Source organism: Peromyscus maniculatus, chromosome 5 (genome assembly GCF_049852395.1).
Source record: "Peromyscus maniculatus bairdii isolate BWxNUB_F1_BW_parent chromosome 5, HU_Pman_BW_mat_3.1, whole genome shotgun sequence".
Classification (NCBI taxonomy): domain Eukaryota; kingdom Metazoa; phylum Chordata; class Mammalia; order Rodentia; family Cricetidae; genus Peromyscus; species Peromyscus maniculatus.
The window spans coordinates 40,486,515-40,503,339 of NC_134856.1; the positions used below are offsets into that span (position 1 = coordinate 40,486,515).

The 16,825-nt window shown below is 44.6% G+C and overlaps 1 protein-coding gene across 2 annotated transcripts in view; it reads left to right on the forward strand.

Moving 5' to 3' along the window:
• The window catches only part of Wwp2 (WW domain containing E3 ubiquitin protein ligase 2), a 139,206-nt gene that overhangs the window by 87,946 nt on the left and 34,435 nt on the right, over positions 1-16,825 (forward strand). The gene's annotated exons all lie outside the window — the stretch shown is intronic.

Genomic DNA, 16,825 nt, shown 5'->3' on the forward strand with positions numbered 1-16,825 from the left:
GAAAATGGCTGCCTGTGTCCCCAGTGAGCTGTTTGTTTTCTTTCCCATGAGCAAAGGCCTGGAAGGCCGGCCTCACGCCCTGTCAGTCACAGGCAATTAGGGCTAATGGCTCAACATGTCTTTATGTGGGGCGTGTGTGAGGGTTACTGTTCTCTGGGATTGGGCCCTTCCTGTTTCCAAGCAGTTGGAAAACTCCGAACTCTGAAAACGCTCTTTATTCAGCAGCCCAGGGAAGCCGTTCCCCACCCCCCGTCTTGGCCAGAGGCTAAAACACTTCTCTGAGGTAGAGTTTAGACAGTGTCTTTTTCTTAGAGGATTTAGAATGTGACAAGGCCCGTGGTGGGTGTGTGTGTGTGTGTGTGTGTGTGTGTGTGTGTGTGTGTGTGTGTGTGTGTGTGACCCACTTTTAGGTATAGAATATTGCAGAGAAGAGTTTGGGAGTCTCCGTTTTCCAGGAGTACTGACTACCTCAGCTACCTCAGTATCTGGAGGACCATGTCGGTGCCCAGGATTGCCACTCCTCACTTGAGCTGGCCTCCAGAGTGCTTGGTAGTGCGGACAGCAGGCTTTTCAGTTGGCTTCGGTATTGGAACCCAGAAAGGACATAGTTCCTGTAGTCATCCTCCCAATGTGTAGATCCAGTGCCCTCCTCCCCCCTTGTTTCTAAGCTGAAGAGAGGCAGGCAGCAAGATGATGAACTTGGTCCTTATCCTGTTGTAAATACTAGTAGAGGGATTGAAGTATGGCTATTTGCAGGGAGCTGGTGGAGATCACAGAATACCTTTATCTTGTATGAGATTTCTAAATGAAGCATCTAAACTGAACTTCTGCTAGTGTTCAAGTTGCAGGTCAATGCCTCTACTGGATGCATTTTTTCTTTATTTAAAAGTTTTTCATTACATGTTCTTAAAGTCAGTGTAGTTGTGTGTACACAAATATACAGAGGTCAGAGGACAGCCTTCAGGGAGTCGGTTCTCTTCTTCCATCTTGTGGGCCTGGGACTTGAACTCACATTGTCAGTCATGGTGGCAGGTGCCCTCACCGAGCCATCTCACTGGCAAGCCCAGGGCGAAGCTCTGCAGATGTGCAGCTGAGGAAGAAATGGCCTGGGTTCAGAGTAGTTTATGAAGTCTGCTCTGGTCCCTTGACTTCCTGAGAATCGATGCCACTGTTGTTCCTGTGTCTCGAGCTCACTGTGCCAGTGTGTGTCTTAACTCAGCCTGAAACACAACCATTAGCTGACCCATCCAAATCTGTCCTAAAGACAGTCTGCAGTTAGCCCAGGCGACCACCAGACCAGCAGTCTGTCGGTCTTTTTTCTTTTTTGGTTTGTTGAGACAGGGTTTCTCTGTGTGTAGCTCTGACTGTCCTGGCACTCTCTCTGTAGGCCAGGCTGGCCTCGAACTCAGAGATCTGCCTGCCTCTGCCTCCCAAGTGCTGGGATTAAAGACACCTGCTACCGTCTGGCTATTCATCTTTCTTTATACTAACCTTTTAAAGTAAAACTTCTAAGCATGACTTTTTCCACTTGGAATGCCACAGTGACTTCCTATTGTCTTTAGGGGATAAATTTCCAAATCCTTAAGTAAACTGAAAATCTCTGACAGATGGTCCCCACCTGCCCCTCGGCCTCCCATGGAAGTCACTGTCCCTTTGCACTCTGAGCTCCAGTCATAATAAATGACTTTAGTCTGACCCATGTACTGCCTTCCTCCAGACTGAGGATCCTCCCCATGATGGTCTTTCTCAAAGCTTCCTCAGTGTCTTGACATTTAATTCCTGAAGTTTCAGGTTAATGACAATCCTGGGGAATCCACCCTCCTGCTCCCTGGTAGACAAGGTTAAATAACCACATGTCTGGCCATATCTTTCTCACACTTGTAATTGCTTGTTCAAGTCCCTCTGTCATTCTGGGCTGTAGGTGACTAGGAGCCAGGCACAAAGTAGGTCCAGGACCTCCTTGTAATGAATACATCTAAATGCTATGGTTCTCCTCCCTGTTTCCTTTTTTTTCCCTGTCTGAATGAATGCTCTCTGCTTCTCTGATGCTCTAAAGAGAGAGCGTCTATGACTGAATATTGCATTTTCCTTCATTCACTGTGTTGACTGGCTTTGGGCTCAACTGTGTGTCACAGAGCAGAACACCGGTCCTCGTTCACAGAGGCTCCTCATCACTGCATTCTCCTTGACCTAAACTATTTCTAAGCTAAACTAGATTGCTTGCTTGGGCCTCAGGTTGACTCTGTTTCCAGATTTATCTTTTCAGCTCCTCCATCTCCTTTGTTGAGTGATGAAAAAGGCTCACTGGGGATTCCAAGAATTGCCACATTGGCCCTCTGAAATTTACAGCAGGAAAGACTGGTCACACACATCTGTGTTTCCAGGCTGAGGGCTTCTGAAACCTAGGCTGCCTAAGGCCAAATACAACATTCCTTATTCCATTTCTCTCCCTGTCTGGAAGCCCTCTTTTTTTTTTTTTTTTTTTAAGCTTTTAACTTAATTAGCCCCAAAGAAGCTACTGGAAGGTATGGAGTTTCCCGGTTGTAAGTGTCTATTGAAAGAAGGGGCGTTGGACACACGTGAGGTAGTGGCCCAGGCAGGGAGTGGAAAGCGTGGCCACTTTGGTCAGTTGGCCCTGTGTCTGGTTTTTGTCATTGTCAGAGCCCACTTTGGAAACTGAATACTCATGAACAGACCATGTGTACATGGCTTTGACAAACCTCTAGCACGCCCAGCCTCTCAGCTCCCAGAGTCCCTCACACAGAGGCACATTATTTTACCCTGGCAGCTAGCACACGGCTGTGGTTTCTTACATAAGAGAAGACGCTGTGTTTGGACTGCCGGCTTACCTCAGCTCTGCCATTTCACACCATCCTTGTTCTGGGAAGTCATTGGCTGCTCTGTTTCCTGCCTCAGAGTAGAATTAATGAGTGGTGGTTTCTCGCCCCTCACATTTGCTGGCTGCCCCATGCCCTTACTGGAGACCCTGAGGCTGCTCTAGGTGGACCTTGAGACAGCCCTGGGAGAGTTCTCTGATGTCTTGTTTGTAGAGACACCGGAAAGGATGGGGCAGTTTGGAGCTTCTCTGCTAAGTTATAACTAGTCTTGGGCCACCGAGTCTCATTCCAAAGCGCTTCTCACTCAGAGCACTTTCCAGTGGTACACAAACTATAAATGGAGAACCTGCCTTTTGGGGAGGTTGCTATTAATTTATTTCTATATTTGCAACCTATGATGCATCTTTACTTTTGTTTTAACTTCTGCTCAAGGGATCACATACATGTCTAGAAGCTGAGGCAATGTCACAGACACAGAAGTTTCTAAAAGCTAAGAAGCTTCTCTGTTTCTGGGCACGGACTGTTAAGAGTTTGGACCATGGACCACATTTTGAGTAGCTTGGGATTAAAGGGTTGTATTGGGAGACTGCCCTTTTCCCACCTTTTGTTGTTGTGGAATATGGTTTTGTTTTTGACCCTAAAAGGATTAGTACATGCATAGGCAACTCAAATAGCGCATGTTCTGTCTTCTTGCCAAAAGACTCCACTGTCCCCAGTGGACTCACTGAGCCAGGAGGTGTTCTTCCCTTTCTAAATTGTGTGGTCACATATGATCATCGGTCCACTTTTACTGTCCTTTCTGGAGAGCTCCTCGAGAATGAGGAGTGTTGTGCCCATCCTGGCACCTCGGCATCTTCCATGGCGTAAGCAGATGGAGTGGCTCACGTTCTTACCTGTTCTTAGTGTTCTCAGTTACATTTTCATCTTAGAAAAGACCATGAGCTGAACATGGGGCCTCACACCTGTATTCCCAGCATTTAGGGAAGCTGAGGCAGGATGATTGTTGAATTTGAGGCCAGCCTGGGCTACAGAGTGAAAGACTGTTTCAAAAAGCTGAAAAGCAAAACCCACAAAACAACAAAGCAAAACCAAACAAGATCTTTGCTAGGCAGGAGAGACACAGGATAGCAACAACAGTGTCAGAGACCTTTCTAGATTTAAGCATTGGTATTTTTATGCACCTTGTGATCTTTTCCTGACTGTTAGTAGTAGCTACCAGACGGACTTTCACACTGAGTTTAACCCAGAGATCGTTTTCTTCATTCTTTTTTTTTTTTTTTTTTTTTGGTTTTTCGAGACAGGGTTTCTCTGTGTAGCTTTGGAGCCTGTCCTGGATCTCGCTTTGTAGATCAGGCTGGACTCGAACTCACAGAGATCCGCCTGGCTCTGCCTCCCAAGTTCTGGGATTAAAGGCGTGAGCCGCCGCCGCCGCCACCATCACCGCCACCGCCACCATCACCGCCACCGCCACCGCCACCACCACCACCACCGCCCAGCGTTTTCTTCACTCTTTACTGCAATGTGAGTTAGCTGGTTTTACTTTCATGCTGCAAGTGAGGACACCTTAAACAGTTCACCTGAGCTGACAAACATCGACACCAGGACGACACATAGTGACACCACGGGACAGTTGTCAACATGGGATAAACACATATCTACCAGGTTTGGGTAGTATGACGGTGTGCACTTGTACCTTTGTAAACTATTAGAAGCATGCAGATAAAAATGTGACTAGGACGTGGGTGAGATGCTTCGTTGGTAAAAGTGCATGACTCCAAGCCTGATAACCTGAGTTTGGTCCCTGGAACCTGAAAGATGGAAGAAGAGAACGGACTTGCACAAGTTGTCCTCTGACTTCTACATAAGTGCCACGCAGTACCCCCCCCCCATAAATAAATAGATATAAAAATTTCCCCCCCAAACCTGGAGGCCTCAAGTACATTTGAAAGTCTTATACACTCCCTCTGATGCGGTCGCTATGTACAGGGATACCTGGAATGTGGTCACACCCACATCAAGTGCCATGTGCTTTTCTGTTGTGTGAATAGTACAAGCTGTGTGATCTCTTGTTTCTCTGCAGTTGTGGCCATGCTGCAGTGAGGCCGGCCCCTCTGCATGCCTTTCTGTATACTTCCTTATTTCTGTAAGAACTGCCCTGGGACTGGTTGGACCTGCAATGCAGTGAGTGGTAAAGTGATTGCCTAACATACATAAGGCCCTGGGTTCGATTCCCCAACACTGCCTTAAGAAAAGGAGGTGGAACAGTAATGCCTAATTAATAGTGTTTTGCCAGGCATGATAGTGTACATCTGTAACTCAGCACTTAGGAAGCAGATCCAAGAGCATCTAAGTGTGAGGCTAGCTTGGTCTGGGATAACCTGGAGCAAAATGTCCTTCTGGAAGTAAAATTCCTGTACCACAGACCTTCAGCTTTAATTGCTTCCTGAGGTCAGCTTGTGGAGTCACCTTTTTTTTTTTTTTTTTTTTTTTTTTGGTTTTTTAAGACAGGATTTCTCTGTGTAGCTTTGGTATCTGCCCTGGATCTCACTCTATAGACCAGACTGGAGATCCGCCTGGCTCTGCCCGAGTACTGGGATTAGCAGCGTGCGCCACCACCACCTGGCTGTGGAGTCACTCTTGTTTGGGTGCGCATATGTGATCTTGGTAAAGCTCACATTGTCAGCTCTTTCATTTGGGCTAATCTAAGGAATTTGACTGGCATCTTTTTGTGGTTTGAATTTGAATTTCTTTGATTATCATTTAACCCTTTTAAATATTTATATAATGAATTACTTTATTGGTATAATTTTTCCACTTTTCTATTTGTGTTTCTCTCCCTTTACTTATTTATTTATTTGTTTGTTTTAAAAGTTTTATTTATGTTTTTTTATGTATATGAGTGCTCTATTTGCATATACACCTGCACACCAGAAGAGGGCACCAGATCTCATTACAGATGGTTGTGAGCCACCATGTGGTTGCTGGGAATTGCACTGGGGACCTGGAAGAGCAGCCAATGCTCTTAACTGCTGAGCCATCTCTCTAAGCCCCCTTAAAATTTCATTTTTTGTTCTTTTGGGATTTTTTGTTGTTGTTTTTCGAGACAGGTTTTTTTCTGTGTAGCCCTTGCTGTCCTGGAACTACCTCTATAAAGCAGGCTGGCCTTGAACTCCAAGAGATCTGATAGTTTCTGCCTCCTGAGTGCTGGGATGAAAGGCATGTGCCACTACAGTCCTGATTTGTTTCTGTCCTTTTAAAAAAGACATTTATTTTTTGTGTGTGACTCTTTTTTCTATATGTATGTATGTATACCATGTGCCTTGGAGGTCAGAAGAGGGGTGTGGAACTGGAATTGGAGTTATGGACAGTTGTGAGCCACCATGTGGATACTAGGGAGCTGACCCCAGCTCCTCTACAAGAGCAGCAAGTGCTTTTAACTGCTAAACCACCTCTCCATCCCTTTGTTTTTCTCTTTAGCCTACAAGATTTGTTTGCTTGTGACAGGATCTCATGTAGCCTAGGCTGGCCTTGAACTTGTTCTGTAGCCTAGGAACATGACTTGAACTCCTGATCCTCCTGCCTTTGCCTCCTGAGTATAGGGGTTACAGATGTGGCCTCATGATTCTGAATATATGCTAGATAATGTCCACTTACATATATTGCCAATACTTTCCCCCAGCCTAGAGCTTCTTCTTTACTTTGTTTATAGTGCCTTTAAAAAGGGGGGGGGGGTCTACAGAGACAACTCAGCAGTTTGCAGCACTTTTGCTCTTCAGAAGAGCAGCCTCAATTCCCAGCCCCCCACAATGGCCCACAACCATCCTAACTCCAGTTCCAGGGGATCTGTTGCTCTCATGGCACCAGTCATGCATGTGGTGTATATACATACATGCAGGCAAAACATTCTTACTCATAAAATTAGACAACTTTTTAAAATTTAAAAATGATAGCCAGGCATGGTGGTGGCGGCGGCGGCGGCGGCGGCGGCGGCGGCGCAGCCTTTAATTCCAGCACTCCGGAGGCAGAGGCTGGAGAGTCTCTGAATCTGAGGCCAGCCTAGGCTATAGAGTGAGTTCCAGGACAGCCAAGACTGTTACACAGGAAACCCTGCTCAAAAAACCAAAAAGAAAAAAAAGAAAGAAAAATTAAAAATGATTTTTTTTATAGTACAAACATGTGTGTACGTTGTGTGTGTGGTCATCTAAAGTTCCTCCTTGTTCTTAGGTTGTAACATTCTTACAGCATACACTATTTTGTTGATTAAAAAAAGAAAGACTGTATTCTTAATTATGCACATGTGTGTGGATATGTACTCCTGAGAGAGATGCCTGAGGAGCCAGAGATTTTGGATTTCCTGGAGCTGGAGTTAGAGGTGGTTGAGAGCCGCGTGACAGCCAGGTGCTGGGAACCAAACTTGGGTTCTCAGGACAAGCAGTACATGCTCTCAACCACTGAGCCATCCTTCCAGCCCCCATTCTTGATTTTGATTTGCCTGCTATTTCCTGTTTCATCTTTTTAAAAATCAGCACGTAACTTATAAACATTGGCATGCCATTGTTTAACTTCCAGTGTCTTTCTCTTGGTTGATCAGTCATATAATGGCAATTTAGACTTAATTAAAACCAGTATTTTTATATATAATTAAATGTTTATTAGGTTTGTTTTGTGTGCAAGAGAGAGCATGTGGAGGTCAGAAGACTACTTCCAAGAGTTTGTTCTCTCCTGCCGTGTGGGTCACAGGATCAAATTCAAGCCCAGTAGCTAGTACCCATAGTACTGAGCCATCTTCCCAGCCTCTCCTGTTAACATCCAGTTTTGATTATTTCAAGCATGTTATTTATTATTTGCTTTTCCATCCAATATGTTGCAAACATCTGAATAAGTTAATACTCATTTCCAGTTTGTTCTGAAACTCGAATAGCCCCATTATTAGCTTTTCTCTTCAGACAGTGAGGGTGCACACCTTTAATCCCAGCAGCACTCAAGAGGCAGAGGTAGGTGGATCTTTGAGTTCCAGGCAGCCTGGGCTACAGAGTGAGTTCCAGGACAGCCTGGGCTACACAGAGGCTCTGTCTCAAACCCAAGCAGACAAACAACAGAAGAAGGTAGTAGTAGCATTTCTCTTTGCACCACCTGGGGCCATTCAGGGTCCCCACCACTGCTGTGAGGAGCAGTAATAGACGCTCATCTAGCTGCATCTCTGACACAGTTCTTTCCTTGACTGTGTTACAAATTCAAATTCGTAGAGGATTTCTGTAGACAGGGTTATTGACCAAGTTGCCTTTAGAAAAAAGAAACTCATTTTTGCTCTCATCCACTATTTTTAAGATTATCTACCTTATGTTGTCAACTTTGCATTTGAAAAGTGTGTGTGTGTGTGTGTGTGTGTGTGTGTGTGTGTGTGTGTGTTTTACAGAGATTGTTTCTGAGACTTGTCTTTACTTTTTATAAAAGCTTATATTTGAATGTTACCAGACTCCATCTGGGATTTCCCCAAGGCAAAGAAAACAGGATTGTTGGAGAGGAAAAGAAAACAGACTTAATTCAGGAAACTCAGTAGCTGCTACTCTTGGGTTTAGGGGGCATAGAGTGCTGTTGGTAGTTATTAAAAGGAAGTTAGTGTGCTGAGATTGAAGTGCTAGTCCAGAATTCAGGAAAGGCCCCGGGAGAAGCAACAGCCCCTCTCTGTTGAGAAAAGACCCACTAAAGCCAGGGGCCTGTATGAAGGCAGTAGGTTGTTCAGAAGCCAGTATGAAGGTAGTAGGTTGTTCAGGAGCCTGTATAAAGGTGTAGGTTGTTCAGGAGCCTGTATGAAGGCATAGGTTGTTCAGGAGCCTGTATGAAGGCAGGTTGTTCAGAAGCCTGTATGAAGGCAGGTTGTTCAGAAGCCTGTATGAAGGTGTAGGTTGTTCAGGAGCCTGTATGAAGGCAGGTTGTTCAGAAGCCTGTATGAAGGTGTAGGTTGCCCAGGAGCCAGTATGAAGGCAGTAGGTTGCCCAGGAGCCTGTATGAAGGCGTAGGTTGTTCAGGAGCCTGTATGAAGGCATAGGTTGTTCAGGAGCCTGTATGAAGGTGTAGGTTGCCCAGGAGCCAGTATGAAGGCAGTAGGTTGCCCAGGAGCCTGTATGAAGGCATAGGTTGTTCAGGAGCCTGTATGAAGACAGGTTGTTCAGAAGCCTGTATGAAGGCATAGGTTATTCAGAAGCCTGTATGAAGGTGTAGGATGCAGTGTGTTCAGATTTCTGACTCTGAAAACATCACTGCAGAGGAAGGAAATCTTTGGGTTCAGCCTGGAAGTGGTCTCAGTTTCCAGAACGAGTAGGACTTGGTACAGAGGCATCTACTCTAAGAGCATAAATAGGAAAACATGAGTCAGTGTGTTTCCTCCTTCCTCGTCCCTCCTCCTCTTCCTCTTCCCCTTCCCTTCTCTGCTTTTGAGACTGAGTCTTGCTGTATAGCCTAGGCTGGCCTTGAATTTGTGATCCTCCTGCCTCAGTCTCCTCATTCAGGTGTGCCCTACCAGACCCAGCAAAAGCATGAATTTCATGGATTGTTTGTTTGTTTTTTGTGTTTAGCCAGTATGAAGTTGAATTTCTACATAGGCAGCTTTGGGAAAACACAAATACTTCTAGTATTTTCTTCTAAAGTTTCATTTCAGTTTAAGTGGTAGCAAGAAATCCTTTCTTTAGCATGCCCAAGGTTCTGTTGGCCACAGCTTTGTTTGTTTGCTTTGTTTATTCAAGAAAAGGTTTCCTGTACCTAGGTTGGATTTGAACTTAGTATGTAGGAGACTGGGTCTCACTAGATAGTCTGGGTTGGCTTTGAACTAAGGATCTTCCTACTTTAGCCTCCAGAGTATGAAAATTATAAATGTGTACATTATCACCATGTCAGCCTTACAATTTTGTTTTTTATTTGTTAATTGCATTTTAAATTTATTCTTTGAAATTTTCATGTAATTTATACGATGTGCTTTGATCATATCTATCTACTATTAACTCCTCACTCTGCCTAGTGCCTCCATTCCACTACCTCCCTAACAACTCTGTTTTCTAATGGAGAAGGCAGGTTTTCTTGACTATGAGGGCTGTTAACACCAATGCCTAGTTTAATAAAAACAAGCACATTAGTGACTACAAATAGTCAATACTTTTTCTTTTTTTAAAGAATAATTTATTTTTATTTCATGTGTATTCATGTTTTACCTGCATGTTTGTCTGTGAAAGTGTCGGATCCCCTGAAACTAGAGTTTTAGACAGTTATGAGCTGCCATATGATGTGGGTGCTAGGAATTGAACCCGGGTCCTCTGGAAGAACAGCCAGTGCACTTACCACTGAGCCATCTCTCCAGCCCCATCAATCCTCTTTCTAAGGCTGCATTTTTAGCATTTAGTTGTGTAATTTTATAAAGATCATGTAGGAAGAACCCCAGTACTTACCTGAACTCCTTACCAATATCAGCACATTCCCAGCTTTACCCTTTTTTGGTGACACTGAGATTCTGTCCAACATATGATCCAACTAAGCAATGTGTTGATCAGGATGGTTGAACATACCCTGTAATAGCAGTTAGTGGGTAACTCATTCCTGATGATTTTTAAGGGAGAATTACTTTGGGGAAAAATTTCTTCATGATACTGAGAGCCAAACCCGGCCTTCATGTATGCTTCGTAAGCACTCTATAACAGAGTTTTTGATAGGAAGTTTCCACTGGTCAGGCTGTCCTGAAGTCCTGACCCTTCTGTCTTTACCTCCCTCGTACTGAGATTCCATGTAGGCACCACACCTCGCGGATGGTAACCTTTTAGATAGTGTAGTAGAAAACTAATTGACATCATCCTATTAATGGGAGTGAGGCTTTGTCTTGGCCTTTCAACTCTTTAGTGTGGTGATTGTGGGGAGACTGGGGATCAAGGGTGGAAGGAAGATATACAACAGAATGAAAGAATGAAAGAATGAAGGTAATTTAGGTAAGAGAAAAATTACCTCAAGACTGAGTGAAATTGGAGACTTCTTAAGTCTTTTCAGAAACAAGACCCGGTGTGGCCAGTGTTCAGTCCAGTGTCACTTACTGAGGGCCAAGGAGCAACGTGTTGGGTAGTGACCTGAAACACACTCACTGCTTTGAACACTGTTTCTGAGAGCATCAAAGAAAGCTATTCAGTAGGGTAGACAGAACCTGCAAGACCCGGATGCAGCGCTAAGCAAGACCCATGGCAGTGGATTGAAAAGGCTTTTCATCTCAGTGTGAGGAAGACGCTTATAAGGGACAGAAACTCAACCCCTGGCAGGGATATGCTGACAGAAAGTCAAAGCCAGTATCACTTTCTTGGCATGAGGAGACCAAGCCAAGATCGTCGGGAGGCTTAATCTATGTGGGTCAGCAGAAGCGGGAGGCTTGTGTGGCTCTGACAGAAGTGACCCACTGTGCCGGATGAATGGGGGGAAGGATCTGTGTGACTCGTGAATAGCTGTGCAGGGACGGGAAGAGTGGGAGTTCTCAGAGAAAGGGAGCAAGCCAGGCCGGGGTCAGGGAAGACCCACAGGCATTTCATCTGAGCAGGAGTCCAGTTTTAAAAGGAAAAGTGTAGACAGAACAAGGTGGCAGCGGAAGGAAGGTCTTGTCCTCGGCTAACTGTTTTCCTAGCCGAGTCAGTTGAGAGGTTCAGAAGGACACAGAACAGGGCTGGACAATAGTAGTCCCTGAAAGAGTGACTTTCATTCCTAGGATCAGCTGCGATCAAAGATGGGAGGGCAGATCTCGTCTAGGCCTGTGTGCTAAAAGAGCCACCAAGGATTGTGGGCTGTAGGGAAGGGGGCGGGGGGAACACGATTGTGTGTCTTGGCAGTTCAGTACCACTGTGTGGATTAAAGGCATTCATTGCCTGGAATTTCAAGTATTTGCCTCTCTTCAAATTAAAATATTAGGCAAGGCATAATAAAGTCATTTCCCTTGTTTCAAATGAAACTAGAATGAAAGTTAAAGTGGAAATTGCATATATACTGAAAAGGCTCTAGGAATACAAGAAAAATATATTCAGAGTTTTTGTCTGCTTGTTTGTTTTTAACTTTTCCAGTGAATTTTTGTTAGTAGTTACATTATGATTCAGGGTCCCAGGGTAGGGACCATCATATGTCTAGGTCCCCCTTTTACTATCTGGGGAGAAGAACAAAGAACAGAGGAGAGGTTGTCGGAGCCAGGTCAGCTCTTCGCAGGCAATGTGCCTTCTGCTCTATGGTCACCCCAGGCTGAGACCCATGATGCAGGGCTGAGGGATTGAACACACGCTGGTACCACGCACACACAGACATCACCTGCCTTTCAGTTACTGACTTCTCTCGCAAGCAGAAGAAGTCCAGGTAGCAAAGGCTGAGGGGCCCCCAGCTGAATCAGGCCCTCTGAATAGGTGAGACAGTTGATTGGCTTGATCAGTTTGGGAGGCAACTAGGCAGTGGGACCAAGTCCTGTGCTCATTGCATGAGTTAGCTGTTTGAAAACTGGAGCTTATGCAGGGACACTTGGCTCAGTCTGGGAGGAAGGGACTGGACCTCCCTGGACTGAGTCTACCAGGTTGATCGCAGTCCTCGGGGGAGGATTTGCCCTGGAGGAGGTGGGAATGGGGGGTGGGCTGGGGGGAAGGTGAGGGAGTGGGAGGGGGGAGAACAGGGGAACCTGTGGCTGATATGTAGAACTGAATGGTATTGTAAAATAAAATAAAAAAAATTAAGGAAGAAGGAGGAGGAGGAGGAGGAGGAGGAGGAGGAGAAGAAGAAGAAGAAGAAGAGGAAGAAGAAGAAGAAAAAGAAGAAGTAGAAGTAGTAGTAGTAGTAGTCCAGGTAGCTCTGCCAGCACTTCCTGGCCTGGTTACGGTTTGGGAAGGGACTGTCAAGGGGGCCGTTTCATAGCTTTTGATTTTATTTAGTCTTATGCCTTCAGTCGTGGTGCTGACTCTGAAAGACCGCCCCGGAGCTTCACCAGTTCAGTGTGACCCTTAGCCAAGACGCCAGTGTCAGGGGGTTGCTTGTTTTTTAGATCTCCAGTTGCTGCAACAGATGCTTTAATTCATTCATTCATTTATTCATTTATTTATTTATTTATTTATTTATTTATTTATTTATTTTTAATTTTTTGGAGGTGAGGACTGAACCCAGGGCCTTAGCACTTGCTAGGCAAGCGCTCTACCACTGTGCTAAATCCCCAACCCCCAGATTCTTTATCTTTTAAAGAAGGGTATTCCAGATTGGGTTTGGTAGTACATGGCTATAAGTCCTAGCACTCAAGAGGCTGAGGCAGGAGGACGATAAGTTTGAGGACAACATGGGCTGCATATCAAGACCCTGCTTCAAAAAGTGGGGTGGAGCCGGGCGGTGGTGGCGCACACCTTTAATCTCAGCACTCCTGAGGCAGAGGCAGGTGGGTCTCTGTGAGTTCGAGGCCAGCCTGGTCTACAATTCTAGGACAGGCTCCAAAGCTACACAGAGAAACTCTGTCTCAAAAGGCAAAAAAAAAAAAAAAAAAAGAGGGGTGGGGACACCCCATCAAATTATCGTGGACAGTTTTACAAAATGAGTAGACCACCGTTATTAGAATCTGACCCCTGTTTTTTTTTTCTTTTTTTTTCATATATATATATTTTATTTTATTTTACAATACCATTCAGTTCTACATATCAGCCACGGGTTCCCCTATTCTCCTCCTCCCACCTCCTCCCCTTGCCCCCAGCCTACCCCCCATTCCCACCTCCTCCAGGACAAGTCCTCCCCCGAGGACTGCAATCAACCTGGTAGACTCAGTCCAGACAGGTCCAGTCCCTTCCTCCCAGACTGAGCCAAGTGTCCCTGCATAAGTTCCAGTTTTCAAACAGCCAACTCATGCAATGAGCACAGGACTTGGTCCCACTGCCTAGTTGCCTCTCAAACTGATCAAGCCAATCAACTGTCTCACCTATTCAGAGGGCCTGATCCAGCTGGGGGCCCCTCAACCTTTGGTTCATAGTTCATGTGTTTCCATTCATTTGGCTATTTTTTTCAATAATTGAGTAAAACTGAAATTTATTATAAGCCACAGTCATCCTAGGGACTCCATGCTATATATATAGCCTCTATGGTTCTATGGGTTGTGGTCTGATTGTTCTTTATTTTATATCTAGGATCCACTTATGAGTGAGTACATACCATGACTGTCTTTCTGGGTTTGGGATACCTCACTCAGGATGATTTTTTCTAGTTCCATCCATTTGCCTGCAAATTTCATGCTTTCATTGTTTTTCTCTGCTGAGTAGTACTCCATTGTGTATATGTACCACATTTTTTTTATCCATTCTTCCGTAGATGGGCATCTAGGTTGTTTCCAGGTTCTGGCTATTACAAATAGTGCTGCTGTGAACATAGCTGAGCATGTATCTTTATGGTATGAATCAGCATTCCTTGGGTATATGCCCAAGAGTGGGATGGCTGGATCTTGAGGTAGTTCGATTCCTAATTTTCTGAGAAACCGCCATACTGATTTCCACAGTGGTTGTACAAGTTTACATTCCCACCAACAGTGGAAGAGTGTTCCCTTTGCTCCACATCCTCTCCAACATTGGTTGTTATTGGTGTTTTTGATCGTAGCCATTCTGACAGGTGTAAGGTGGTATCTCAGAGTCGTTTTGATTTGCATTTCTCTGATGATTAAGGATGTTGAGCATTTCTTTAAATGTCTTTCAGCCATTTGTAGTTCTTGTTTTGTGAATTCTCTGTTTAGCTCTTTAGCCCATTTTTTAATTGGACTGTTCAGTACTTTGATGTCTAGTTTCTTGAGTTCTTTATATATTGTGGAGATCAATCCTCTGTCAGATGTGGCGTTGGTGAAGATCTTTTCCCATTCTGTTGGCTGTCTTTTTGTCTTATTGACTGTGTCTTTTGCCCTGCAAAAGCTTCTCAGTTTCGAGAGGTCCCATTTATTAATTGTTGTGCTCAGGGTCTGTGCTGTTGGTGTTTTATTTAGGAAATGGTCTCCAGTGCCAAGGCGTTCAAGAGTGCTTCCTATTTTCTTTTCTATTAAGTTTAGTGTAACTGGATTTATGTTTAGGTCTTTGATCCACTTGGACTTGAGTTTTGTGCATGGTGACAGATATGGATCTATTTGTAATCTTTTACATATTGACATCCAGTTATGCCAGCACCATTTGTTGAAGATACTTTCTTTTTTCCATTGTATAGTTTTGGCTCCTTTGTCAAAAACCAGGTGTTCATATGTGCATGGATTAATGTCATTGACCCCTGTTTTTATGTTTTTACGGTGCTAAGACTAGATTGCCGGGCCTGGCACATACTAGGCATGTGCTCTACTACCAAGGTGTATAGTATATACCCAGTTTTAATTTTCAAGACAGTATTTGATGTGGCCTGGGCTATCCTTAGTTCCCTGTGTAGCTGAGGATGACTTTGAGTTCCTGTATCCCCATCTCTATTTGGTGGATTCCTGTGGCTTTTGAATATTTCTATGTAAGTTTGAATGGGGCAGTTTCTGTTCAGTGTTTCTTACAGGTAAAATTATGAAGTACAAATCTTACATTCACTGAAGTAATAATCACATTGAAACAAATTTCTGTTTTCTTTTTTTTCTTTTTCTTTTCTTTTTTTTTTTTTTCTTTTTTTTTTTTTTTTTTTTTTTTTGTTGGTTTTTTGAGACAGGGTTTCTCTGTGAAACAGTCCTGGATGATCTGGAACTCACTCTGTAGACCAGGCTGGCCTCGACTCACAACATTCACCTGCCTCTGCTTCCTGAGTGCTAGGATTAAAGGTGTGCACCACCCGCCTGGCTGCAGCCAGTGCTTTTAACTGCTGAGCCATCTCTCCAGCCCATGATACAATTTTTAATTGTAGCAGGTTATGGTAGATTAAAAAGCAGAAAGGGGCCCATAACTAAGCTTTCAGAGAAGCCCATGGAACCCAGAAATTGGCATGCAATTTTTTTTTAATGCCAAATGCTGTTTATTGAAGGAGGGAAGAGGTCTTAAATACAGGCTTACAGCAAAATGGGAGAACCTCAGAGGGCAGAAGTTCGCTACCGATGTTTTACAATCTTGCATCTAAGCTGTTAACACCCATTATGCAGGATACCCAGACAAGGAACTTCCCTTAAGCATTCAGGAGGGAATTAACATAGGGAGGATATCAAGGTCAAGGTCAGCAAGCAAGGCAACAATTACCCAAAACGGGGGGCCAAGGCCCTACAGGTCCCCCTTTTACTAATAAATGAGCTTCTGACTTAGGTTGCGTGGGACATCAGCAGATCACCTTACCCATCATGGAGACGCCTGCCCAGGCCACACAGGTGCTCTGTCTTAGGTGGCATGCAAATTTTTGCTCGAAGTTCATTGTAGAAATGAACATTCTCGGCCGGGCGGTGGTGGCGCACGCCTTTAGTCCCAGCACTCGGGAGGCAGAGCCAGGTGGATCTCTGTGAGTTCAAGGCCAGCCTGGGCTACAAAGCGAGTCCCAGGAAAGGCGCAAAGCTACACAGAGAAACCCTGTCTCGAAAAACCAAAAAAAAAAAAAAAAAAAAAAATGAACATTCTCAATTTCTATTGTATTCTTTTGTTGTTGTTAAGATTTATTTATTTATTATGTATACAGTGTTCTGCTTGCATGTATGTCTGCTGCCAGAAGAGGGCACCAGATCTCATTTCAGATGGTTGTGAGCCACCATGTGGGTGCTGGGAATTGAACTCAGGACCTCTGGAAAAGTAGCCAGTGCTCTTAACCTCTGAGCCATCTCTCCAGCCTCTCCATTGTAGTCTTAAGGGATCTTTGATCCCACAACACTCAAGAAGCACTGATTTAAAAACTCCGCAGAGCAGCTGGAGAGACGGCTCTTCAGTGGTGAAGAGCACATACTGCTCTTCCAGATTACTTTAGTGCTGTTCCTAGGCAGGGTGGCTCACTGCTGCCTGTGGCCCTAGCTCCAGGGGGATCCAGTTCCTCCATCTGGCTTTCTTGGA